Source organism: Macaca fascicularis, chromosome 6 (genome assembly GCF_037993035.2).
Source record: "Macaca fascicularis isolate 582-1 chromosome 6, T2T-MFA8v1.1".
NCBI classification, from domain to species: domain Eukaryota; kingdom Metazoa; phylum Chordata; class Mammalia; order Primates; family Cercopithecidae; genus Macaca; species Macaca fascicularis.
Window position 1 is genome coordinate 61,758,680 of NC_088380.1, and position 12,799 is coordinate 61,771,478.

Consider the following 12,799-nt stretch of genomic DNA (forward strand, 5'->3'; position numbering starts at 1 on the left):
GGGAAAACTACTGTGGCCCGAATAGCTGCCCTGTGGGTACTTAGCTCACCTGCTTCCTCACACTGCTTGCCTTCACCATGAGGAAAGTTCTCTCAGTCCTTATCCCATAATTTGTCTTTCTTCTTTTTGTTTTCTGGAGGGTAAAATGTAGTTTCAACTGAGAGATCAAAGATACTGTAAATGGAAGCACTCTGTATAGAAGGAAGCTCAAGATTGTAATTAAAATGTTGGCAGCATCATTGGAAGACAGACATACTATCACCTGGGAACAAAGATTGGGCTAAAATAATCCAGAATGAGGAAAATTGTTTAAAAGAATTATCTACACCACGTAGAAATTCATCAGCATTTTGTGTAAAAGAAAGACGGAAGGTCAGAGGTAATGAAACTTTCGTTTATACTGTGTTCAAACGTAGCATTTCTCAATGGGTATATTATTGATAACTTGGCAGTGCTGTGTTACACAAAATTTTTTCACATTGGCAGACACCTGGCATCCCCGGCGCTTCCTCTAAGGTGCCAGCAGCACCCTCAGTCATCGTAAAACTAAGAAAGTCCTGAGAAACGCTGCTCTAATGTTTCAGAGTGCATGTGAATAAGTTATTTCCTTTAATCAGCATAATGATTCAAAATATTTGTAACATTTTCACTCTTCAGATGATGAACTGAGACTGAAAATGAATTGCTGGCTTTTTCACCTGTCTAGTGAAGGATGCTGCTGGGCCTCAAACTCGAATAGGCTGATTCCTAATTCAGTTCCTCCTCACAATATTGTGCTATCTTTCAGTGGAGGCAGAGATTTATATTTGATTTCATCAACTAAAACATATGTGCACCTGAACTTTTGATGTTATTTATAGTCTAACTATCTTCTAAGGAACATAGATTTTGTCAAACAGAGCACACTTTGTTCCGCTGAAGGCCTTGATGGACAACTTAGCGGTAGGAGCTAAGGGGAACTGGGCTAATTTGTCTGATAGAGGGAGAAGGTCATGGAGCTCCCAGGGAAAATAAGGAAGGAAGAGGGAGAGGACAGAGAGCCTAGAGGACCTTGGGAAGCCTTGAACTATATAACATGACCCACCCACACACTCTCACTCTGCATCCCAAGGTATTACTTGTACAAAGTATTACTCAAGAAACGCTTAAAGAGTGAATTGTCTTGTATAAAATGACAAAGGGCTGAGTATTACACCTGGGTTGAGAGAGGCTGGTACAGAGCCAGTACATATGGATCCGGAGCCAGAGGCAGGAGGGATTATGAGTGTAAGTTTCCTGACAATTAGCAAGAATCAAGGACAGGGATGTTCACAGGTGTGGAATTGGTGGATTCACCCAGACATCTGAGACTATGGAAGCACGAGCTCACATCTGGGTCACAGGCAATTCAAATGAAGGTTGAAATACTGCAATGCTGCAGGGCTCTACAATATTTTCCAGGAATTGTAGTCAGGAAAACTGACTTACGTCAGAGAAAACCAAGCTTGAAATATTTGAAGTGACTGATGATTTACTTCCCAGTCAGATGAAGACCATAGAGGAATTCTCTGGATAGAGTTAAATTGATGAGTGAGGAGCACGATGTAGACCCAAAAATAAACACCTGGAAGGCATATTTAGCCAGCGGCCCCAGAACTGTCACTTCCATAAGCATGGAGAGGCTTATGGATGGTCATTCTCTGTAATAAACATTGGATGGTTCCGTAAATCCAGATTCCATGAAAATGACAAAATGACAGAAAAGGACTGAATCCACATATGGAATAAGGACCAAATCTTAAGCATAATTATTATCTAGTTATGATTGCTGCACACTGGGATTCTTATATAAACATCCAGCGTGTTCACAATAGGAACCTGGTGAAACCTGTCTTGGATTCCTTTGGCCACATCACTCTGTTCAGGTTTCAAATGAGTCTGCTCTGGTTTGTTGCTTTCTTGGATTCAAAATCTTCTTACTGTTAGGAAAATATTCCTTATCTTTGCCTGTGCAGTAATCTTTATGTGAGAAACAGGAGATGGTGTTCCCTGGATGCCTGCACAGCTCTGCCTCTGAGAATCTCACTGAGACCTGTGCCTGAGTACTGCCCCCTAGGGATTCTCTGTGGCATTGCCCTGCAGCCACAGGCAGGGTGCTCATCTGCTAGGCCACCAGGTCCTTCAAGGATCCCAACTTTCCAAACCGTCCTGAGAGGAGAAAAAAAGAAAGACCATTATTGATGCCAGATTTTTGTGTTGCGTTCTTCTACTCTAATGCTTCCACAGGAAGTCTCTCAATTCCTCCTCACAGTTCCAATTATCTTGTCCAACCTCTTGCCCTAAGGCAGGCTTCGGCCTGACATATCCCAGACACAATTAGTCAGTGGTTGACTCTCATTCAAATAATAATAATAAATCAGAATGGCATTGGGTTCTTTGAGGATGAACTTGATAGGCATGAAATCTCAAACAAAATCCTGCAGCTATGAATCCGGGTTCCTCTCCCCGACCCCTGGGCAGAGATTGCCTGTCCCAGCCAGCACAGAAGGATGAGACACTCTATCTGGCTTCCACTCTTCCCTCAGTGGCTCTGGGTTTCCACTGCAACCAGTTTAGAATCCAATGTTTTACAAGAAGATGCCACCGAAGGAGCACAACTACTGCTTAGGCAGGCAACTCTCAGGTTCCCAGAATTTAAAAGGGTTCAGAAATTATCCTAGAAGTCACAGTTAAAGGGTGTTCAGGGACAAGTATAAGGCCCACCAACAGTTCCTTCATTAAGGGACATTTACAGAATGCAATCGGAGTCCCAAAATTCAAAGAAAAACCCCACAACCTTAAGCTAACCATCTTTAGCTTAATTCTCTATATTTGCAAGTAACTCTTTTTCTACATTTTAAAACATGAATTTGAAATTTGCATGGCATAGCAATCTACCCAAGCCAATCATGTTGGCAAATATAACACTTTTTCTGGTAAATATTAATAGCCTCCAACCATCAGAAGTGAGGGAGCGTTGGGGGAATCAATATATTCCTTCCTTCACAACCTGGCTACCAGGAGTCATATTATAATGAAAAGAGGTTTCAGAAAATATTCTGACCATACCTAGACATTTATTCACAAAGAGTCTCAAAAACAGTCTTAAACATGGCATGTAGCTAGGAAAGTCCCAGTCTTTATCCTTGGGCCCTCTTTTACCTTTGAGTCTTCTGTTCAACATTCCCCATAAAAGGCTTAGTTGAATTTAGGGCAAGCATATTCTGATGGCAGGTGTGTCCAGCTTTGTACAGGGTTCTCTGTGAAGTGGAGGACATGGAACCAACTTGGGGGTCTAGATTGCAAGCTTGCACCATTTGTATTCAGAAAGCTGGGCTTGCCAATGCTTATGCTTCATTCAGGTAAGGGCAGAGTTTCCTCTGTAACATCCCTAACCAACCATCTGGTTTGATTTCTACTCACCTCACCAATTAGAAACTATTTTAAATATCTGTTATGTTAATAAGCCTCCTGGCATAGATGTAGTTAATTATATTTAAATGCTAGGTGGACCATCTTAGAAGATGTTGACTCTGGCTAGGGTACTTCATCCGAGTTAACCAACTCCAGCAGTAGTTAACTGCTGGATCCCCCAAACAAGGTATTTTAAATTCTATCCTCCCCTCTTGGAGAATAGATTACAGTTAACTTGTATATACAACTACATCACAATGTCTCAACTGAAACATTTTATTTATTTATTTTTCTATTAAACCAACCAATCAGCAGCAAATGGAAGGATTTTAAAATGAAATACCACGCAGACAATATAGCACTTGAGACAGTGAAGACTGCAGAGAGCAAGACAGAGTCAGAAGCAAGATAACAGGCTTAATGAGCTGACTTCCTGCTCTGTCTTCAGGATCGTGAATCTTGCTTGCCTCAGTAGATGCTGGGTTCCATGTAAGGGCCGGATCTCTTTGCTGAGATGGATTTATCGTACAAGAAATAAAGCTTCATTGAGCTCTTTCCAAAACTTTCTGTTTCAAAGCCTAGAATTTCACTGGCCCAAGTGTACCTAGAATAAATCAGATAACTATTCGGAGCTTTCAGAACCTTCAAAAGAAAATTTGAGGCAAGAACCACAGAAGTGAGTCTGCTCCTCTATCTAAGTCTGTATCTCCACTCTCCTCTGTTGCTGCTGAAAGGCAATAAAACTCTAGTAGTGAAACATCTAAGGGTGAAGAAGCATATTTCAAATGTGTTATCAACGCAGGAGCAAAAAGCCAAATACTGCATGTTCTCACTTACAAGTGGGAGCTAAGTATTGGGTATTCATAGACTAAAGATGGCAACAATAGAAAATGGAGACTATTAGAATGAGGAAGGAGGGGGGCAAGGGTTGAAAAACTGTTGGGCATTTTGCTCAGTACCTGGGTGATGGGATCAGTCATACCCCAAACATTAGCATCATGCAATATACCCGGCTAACAAACCTGCACGTGTACCCCCTGGATCTAAAATAAAAGTTGAAATTACATTAAAAATGCATATTACCAAAATTCTATTCATCAACGGAAAAAATGGCAGACAACAACTGGTGAATCCCTACTGAAAGATAAGCCTTTACTAGTAGTTTAGGCATTCTCACTAACTTGCAACATTATAGTACTTGTGGCCTCACATCCTTTATGGAACAATGTGGAATGGAAATTAAACATGCATACATGCACACACATGCACACTCAAATCTGTAACTCTGATTGATACTTTATTTTAATACAAGGTTTAAAATGAAAACCAGATAACTGAAATCTTAAATTAATTTCACATTAAACCTTGATAGTTTTGAAATGGTGTCACCCAGCAAATACCAAATAACCTGAACTTCGAGATTAAACCTCTTCTATGGAACACTATTCAATGAGTCTTTCCCATTATAAGCCTTTTGTGAAGCAAAGTGGGGTAGAAACATACGTAATAATAGCAACACAATAACATAATAATAATAGTAAATAAACCAATGCCTCAATCTTGTGAAATATCTCAGTGCTTAGTTTTGTTAGGCTTTCTTTCAGCAGCTTTGATTTCCCAGATGTATGGTCTCTGAAAAATAGCAGAAATAAATCAATTACAATAGGAAAGGTAGCAAAGGCAAGGATGGTGATTGTGTTTGTGTTTCAGTGGCCTAAGACTTTAGCGGTCTCTGGTATTTACTTACCTGATTATACTTATAATCATTTTTCAAGGATTGAACTTTTTTTTTGTTTGTTTGTTTTAAGAGACTGGGTCTTGCTATGTTGCCCAGACTCATGTTGAACTGCTGGGATCAAACAATTGTCCTGTCCCAGCCTCCCAAAGTTCTGGGATTATAGGCATCAGCTACTATGCCTTGTCCAAGGATCAGACATTTTAAATAAACAAAACCCCTATGGCCTGTGAGGCAGGATGTGCACAGACTATTGACAGGACCGACATAGGTCTGTCTGTAGTTGACTCTGTTTCCTGAATGATACGGTGGAAGAGCATCAGAAAACCTCTCTGTCCTCAGAATACATCCGTCACCACCCTGTCATGGTTGTGTGAGCTTATGCCATTAAAGATTTTATTTGCTGGATTTAAGATAGTAATTTTCTAACTCCTTTAAGCCACAACATTCTTTCTTTCAGTGATCTAATAAATAGATAAAAGCAGAGATGCTATAGCTGAAATAGGCGACCTATTGGCCCAGCTGGCCACTTCCTCTGAGGCACAAGGGCAAACTACCAGGGCTCATTAAAGCACATTTTAAAAACCACAGGGGCTGAGAGCAGGGGCTCACACCTGCAATCCCCGCACTTTGGGAGGCCCGGGCAGGCAGATCACTTGAGGCCAGGAATTGACCAGCATGGCCAACATAGTGAAACCCTGTCTCTACTAAAAACAAACAAACAAACAAACAGAAAACAAAACAAAAGCCCCACTGGGTTAAGACAGAGCTTCTCAGTCAATGTGCATGCCAGGATTAGAGATGCTGGGAGATATGGATCCCTTCAGCCCTCTGCGGTGTGGCTTGGGGGTCCAGGTGGGGTGGTGGGGGGGCTAGGCCTCATTGTCTCTCACTTTGATTTGTCACAGTGTGTGGTAAAATGCTGCTTATTTTATTTATTTATTTATTTATTTATTTATTTATTTATTTATTTAGAGACAGCGTCTTCCTCTGTTGCCCAGGCTGGATTACAATGGCACGATCTCGGCTCCCTGCAACCTCCACCTCCCGGGTTCAAACAGTTCTCATGCCTCAGCCACCCAAGTAGCTGGGATTACATGCATGTGCCATCACGCCTGGCTAATTTTTATATTTTTAGTACAGATGAGATTTCACCATGTTGCTCAGGCTGGTCTTGAACTCCTGACCTCAAGTGATCTGCCTGCCTTGGCCTCCCAAAGTGCTGGGATTACAGGCGTGGGGCTTTTCTGTGTGCAGACATAAGAAAAGGTTAGGGAGCCTCCAGGTTAGGGCATTGTCCTCTGATAGAGGCTATCACCCTCAATTATGATAACTAAACACCTCAGGAATTTTTCTAACAAACTTTTTTCTGCCAATTCTCTATGAAAGGGAAATATATGTCTGGCAAATCTTGGTAGAGGAAATGGTGAAAATACGGGTCATCAACTGGCCCTCCCTGGAAAACCAGACTTGAGTGGGAGGAAGCCAGTGAAGAAATCTGGATGGCCTGGAGACAAAAGACACAGCACTCAGACAAGAGAAAGCAGACATTAGGAGGGCACAGAAGAGGGAAGAGGAGGCCACGCCCTTGCCAACCCCCAATCCCCAGAGCTCAGCCCGGTGCCCCAGGCAGCAGCTCAGCCTGTCAAGGTCACGCACACACACACACAGACACGGTTTCTGAAAGAGAGTTTTCACAATGTAAGTGCTCATTTGGGAGACCCAGACAAGTGGGTTCTTCACCTGGAAGAAGACAGGCTTGAGTTTCGAAAGCGTCGATGAGTAATTGCAAGTGGGACCCGTCAGAGGGAGACAGGCAGGCCCTGACAGTCCCGGACTGCAGAAACAAAGCGGCTTCCCACCTCCTCCCGTCCCGCGTCCTCTTCCTCTGTTTCTCAACTTCTTTTTCCCATCGTTCTGTGACTCACGAGTGTCAGCCGCTGGAGCGCTCCCCATCTCCCAGCCCTCAGAGATCTCATTGTGAGCATTTTCTTCTCATCCCCATGCACTTAGGGTTGGGCACGCAGCCAGACACGATCCACTTTTCCAAAGGCGCCCCCTGAGGGGCAGCTTCCTGGCAGGCACCTTCCACAGGCAAAAATGATTTGCCTCTGAGGACTGATGCACCAGACGGACAAGCTGAGGTTTATGGTTTTCCACCAAGGGGTTTCACAAAGCCTTGCCAATTCCCCTTTTGCCATTGGCCAATTCCCTTTTACTGGCTCTCTCCGCCTGTCATCTGCTTTGTCAGCCAAATCCCTTTTCATTTTTCTCAGTTTCATCTTGGACCCAGGCCTGGTAAAGTCTGTCAGGAAGATCCCTGACACACGAAGTTTTACGTCCCTTCCACCACCAACCTAGAGGCCTTGCCTGGGCTACACCTCTGTGCTATGTTTCAGAGAAGCGCGTTCCCATGTCTTAGGGAGGGCAAGCACGTTTGACAGGAACACTCAATGAATAATAGCACATGCAATTATTTTCAAATGAGAATTTAAATCAAAAGATGTACAGAAGCAATGGAAATAGAACCCTCAGGAGAGAATTGGAGGGGGAGAAAAACCAAGTGGAGATAAACTAAAATAGAAACTGTCCTGGTACAAAACTGAAAATAATCAGGGAGGGTCCAAAATTACACCAAAAACGGCACAGTTGTTTTGGAATCAGGAATCCTGGATGCCTGGCTAAATTCACGCACCATGTGAATTCTTCTTGGGACTATTTTGGGCCTGCCTCAAACTTACTTGCCTTTTTCTCTCCTTTATGGTGAGAAATCACTCCTCATCATTTCTCAGCAGGATCTCTGAGTGCTCGCTAAGTATAGGGGGCCCCATTGCTTACACACAACTTGCCCTGGTGCCTATTTGGGTTTGGCGTGTTTGTTTAATCTAACATCGATTGAGGCCTACTAGGTGCCAAATACTTTACATGCATTATCTCATTTAATTCTCTTAACAGCTCTATGATGTAGGGATTGTTATTATCCCCATTTGAGGAGGATAACAGATGAGGAAACTGGAGCTGACAGGGTAGAAGCCATTTGCTCAAGGACACACAGCTGTTAGAAAGTAGAAGAAACAGAATTCAAACTCAGGCATGTCTGGCCACAGAACCATTCCATGGCCACCCTCTCTTCCTCTGTGAATGAGTTTCATGTCTAAACTATTTGTGTTTTGGGAATAGAAATACCAGCCACCCAGTTGGCCTCCAAATATACAACTCTCAAGCCCACTCCCATCCAAGCCAGCAGGAAAACCAGCCCTTCTGTTAGGGGTGCCCCTTGAGGCAGGGACTTTTTAACTCTTACCAGCTGTCAGGTGCTCCCATGGATGCCAGAAGCAGCTAAAATCCAAGGGTCTGGAGAGATTCTCTCCTTGCATAGCTAAGAGGGCTTCCTGGAGGTGGTGTGGCTCAAGCTCTGCTTCTGGTCCTCAATGATGCTCATAGTTCTTCAGAAGGAAAGGAGGATGCCCACCCAGCCTGGCCCTCTGCGCACTTGGGTGCTCCTTGCAGTCAGGAGGACTTCCCACGGATACAGGCCAGACTCCCAGTGATACCATCGTAGAGTCATTGACAGTCATGAAGACACATTGCCCGGATGGGGGAGTGGGGTGTGAGTGGGAGGGGTGGTTTCCGCATGAAATTGTTCCACCTCATATCATCATGCATTAGTTAGATTCTCATAAGGACTGTGCAACCTAGATTCCTCGCATGCGCAGTTCACAATGGGGTTCGTGCTCCTATGAGAATCTAGTGCCAGCACTGATCTGATAGGAGGCAGAGCTTAGGCAGTAATGCCCATCCGCCTGCCCTTCACCTCCTGCTGTGGGGTCCAGTTCTTAACAGGCCACACACCGGGTACCAGTCTGTGGGCTGGGGCTGGGAACCCCTGCATTAGGGCACAGGCTCCTCTGCTGTTCTCTTTTTAGTCCTGTCACGTTCTTCCTTCACGGTGATCTTGTTTCCGGGGCTTCCTTGCCTTTCTTGTCCCTGGGTGTGGCTGTGGTTTCCCACTCATCTTTAGTTCACCTCAGTGGATTTCAGTAACGTTGAATATCGGGGAAGAGGTGTTAGGGCTTTAATCTCTTTAATCCCTTTCCTCACAGAAGGTCCCAGAAGGTCCTCAGGTAAACGTGGCCCCACAGCCCTCAGAAAAGTTCAAGCAGTGCTTTCAAACAAAATAATTCAAGCCTCCCCTCATCCTGCTGCAGTCCTAACTCTCAGGGAAAGCCCGACTACTTCACCATTCCTTGGTCTCGGCCATTTAGCTGTTAGGTGAATTTTGCCCTCATAAGCACCTTGTACACTCGAACTATGTGAGTCCCTCTTTGGCTTTTAGTGCTCAACAGAGTCCAATAACTGTTGTCCACCAACTGGGACCCTGGAGCAGTCTCTCTCTCTCCCTCTCCTTTTCTTTGTTTCTTAGCAATTTTGGGAGCAATAATGAGTTTATTATTTTCAAGAATGTTCGGACTCCTCAAACGAGAGATGTCAAAGGCAAGTTTCTATGAAGATTGGAATTACTTTATTGTTAACCACCCTACAGCCTATCTGCAGATTACACACCTCTAATCTGTAAGAGTATAATGTAATGGAGCCATATTTCCAACTATTCTATCTTTGTTTGCATCACCAAGGGATGCAGGGGTTGTAGAGTGGAGACTCATGGTGGGCCTGAGAAGCACCAGAGGTTTTATTTTTTTTTTGAGACGGAGTCTTTCTGGCCCAGGCTGGAGTGTAGTGGCAGGATCTCGGCTCACTGCAACTTCCACCTCCCGGGTTCAAGTGATTCTCCAGCCTCAGCCTCCTGAGCAGCTAAGACTACACGCCCAGTTAATTTTTGTATTATTTTTTTAGTAGAGATGGGGTTTCACCATGCTGGTCAAGCTGGTCTCGAACTCCTGACCTCAGGTGATCCAGCAGCCTCGGCCTCCCAAAGTGCTGGGATTACAGGTGTGAGCCACCGCACCCGGCTGGGCCAGAGGCTTTAAAAGGAGCTGACACTCCTCCCCTGTCTGCTCTCCTCTGGCCCTAGTGGGCCTCAGCAGGCCAGCTGACTCGCAGCCTCCTGACCCAGTGTCACTCCCTGCCTGGGCGCATGGGGCCCAGGCTAGGGCAGGGGCCTGTGGTATTTCCGTCTCCCCTGTGTATTCATCTTGCTCTTACACATCCATCATGACCAATTTTGCATTTCCAAGGCTGGAATATGAGGATATTCTTTCTCCTTTGAGTGTTATGCTTTGAACTCAATAAACTGCCATGAGGAGGCACAGATAAGAAGTTATCATTTCTTAAGTGACTTCTGTTGCCAGATTCTTTACATACAATATCTTATTTAGTCCTCAGAAAAACATGGCAAAGGAGATTTAATTCCATTTCCCTATTTGAGAAATTAAGGATGCAAAAGAGGTGCCTAGTAAGTAATTTACGGAGCAAATGATGGAGCAGGAATTTGAATCTGCAGTCCATGATCTTTACACCCCTTGACTCTCCCTTATGGGTCATGGCCTATGGCCTGGGTGACAGCCTTCCCTCGGGGGAATGAGCTGAGGCAAAATTAACAAGTATTTTGATTTGATTATTCTTTTTACCAACCAAAAACCATTAAAAAGGTAAACTTAAGCATTATGGAGTATTGTCATGTCATTTCCATGGAAGATACTAATTTTAAAACAACATTGAGCACTTAACTCAATGTAATTAACTCATTCATTTTCTCTAAGTATGATTTTATCTTACACTTGAATAGAACCTGAATTTCTAACTCACTCTCAAATCTTTTGCTGGGCGGCTCTTCCAGTTTGACTATAGCACTAGAATGTTCTGCTGCATCAGCAATCACCCTGTCGGCATCTTCAGAGCTGTTTCCCTGTTGTGATTAAATGCACAGACTACGGAACCAGGCTGTGGCTTCTAAGCCTACCTCTGCCACCTATTGAGGGTGAATCACCTCCTAGGATTGTTGTGACGAATTACGTTACTAGAGTCAAAGCATTTAGAATAGTGAGCCCTCGGTGAATTTTAGCTACTATGGCTATTAATAATGTTTTCCTCTCTCCTGGAAAAAGAAACTTACCTGTGACTGCTTTCTGATATTGCTGCTCAGCTGCAAGTAAAAGACAACCAGCCGGGCACGGCGGCTCATGCCTTTAATCCCAGCACTTTGGGAGGCCGAGATGAGTGGATCACTTGAGGTCAGGAGTTCGAGACCAGCCTGACCAACATGGTGAAACCTTTTCTCTACTAAAAATACAAAAATTAGCCGGGCATGGTGGCACAGGCCTGTGATATCAGCTACTCGGGAGGCTGAGGCAGGAGAATCACTTGAACCCAGGAGGCAGAGGTTGCAGTGAGCTGAGATCATGCCACTGCACTCCAGCCTGGGTGACAGAGTGAGACTTTCTTTCAAAAAAAAAAAAAAAAAAAAAAAGGACAACGTATGTGTCATTCACTTAAGGTAGCTGTGACAGATCTGGTAGGATAGTTGAATAGTCCTGTCTTTGGGCAGAGGGCAGCATTAGTGTTGACAATAGTTGAGTATTACTTAGCATTGTACTGGGCTAGAACTCAAAGGAGAATGAGAGTCCTTTGCTGCATCTCTTTTATAATAAAAGTTATCATCTTGTTATAATAATAATTTTAAAAAGCACCAAAAGTACTGCATTTCTAGGGACAGGAGGCATTCCTAACTTTGGTAGCATTATTCCAGCTGTGGAGAGAAAACTGCATTTTACATAGGAAGAAATAAAAATATTAGCAGCGGTTCTCATGGGAGAGTGATATTTTATTTTAGGTTTTTGGGGTTTCTTGGGCATTTCTAGAGACAGGAGGCATTCCTAACTTTGGTAGCATTATTCCAGCTGTGGAGAGAAAACTGCATTTTACATAGGAAGAAATAAAAATATTAGCAGTGGTTCTCATGGGAGAGTGATATTTTATTTTAGGTTTTTGGGGTTTCTTGGGTACTTTTTCATAATTTTCAAAATCTTTAATGAATATACTTTATCTTTACAATTTAAAAAGTTACAAAAAATAAAGTTATTGAAATTGGATAAATTGACATCCAAAGTTACATCCAGCTTTTCTATTATTTATTTATTTTCCTTATTATTTTTTTGAGACACAGTCTCGCTCTGTCACCCAGGTTGGAGTGCAGTGGTGGGATCATAGCTCACTGCAGCCTTGACCTCCTGGTCTCAAGTGATCCCCCTGTTCGGCCTCCCACAGTGCTGGGATTACAGGTGTGACCCGTTGCACACGGGCAGCTTTTCTATTCTGCCAACATTTCTTTTGATGATAGGACAGGTGTTTTTCCATCATTTTCTTTTGGTTACATTAATGTCCTTGCCAAATGTAGTGCTTGTCTTACTACACTTAATTTCAGGAGTAAAAAAATCACCAAACTTTACTTATCTTCTGATACTGTGGCTTAAATCTATTGGACAGACATTTGTGCCTTTGGTTGAGATATAGAAAAAATTGAACAAATACTAGGGAGAGCAGAGTTTAAGGTTAAGCTAAAACTGAAAAAAATAAATAAAATAGTACTCAATCCTATCCGAGGCAAACTGATGTCACTCATTTGGATTGCAGCTATACAAGGTCACCCTATTTGACATCATTCTTTTTTGGTAA

The 12,799-nt window shown here is 43.4% G+C and overlaps 1 long non-coding RNA gene across 2 annotated transcripts; it reads right to left on the reverse strand.

Moving 5' to 3' along the window:
* Positions 1–1,148: 1,148 nt before the first annotated feature.
* LOC141407139 (uncharacterized) lies at positions 1,149–8,756 on the reverse strand. Of its 2 annotated transcripts, none has more exons than XR_012414534.1 (2): positions 8,472–8,756; positions 1,149–2,187 (listed from the first exon to the last, which is right to left on the reverse strand). It is a non-coding gene; the product is annotated as an uncharacterized lncRNA (long non-coding RNA). The 2 variants fall into 2 exon arrangements; XR_012414535.1 differs by lacking the exon at positions 8,472–8,756 and adding an exon at positions 3,181–3,275.
* Positions 8,757–12,799: the final 4,043 nt, after the last annotated feature.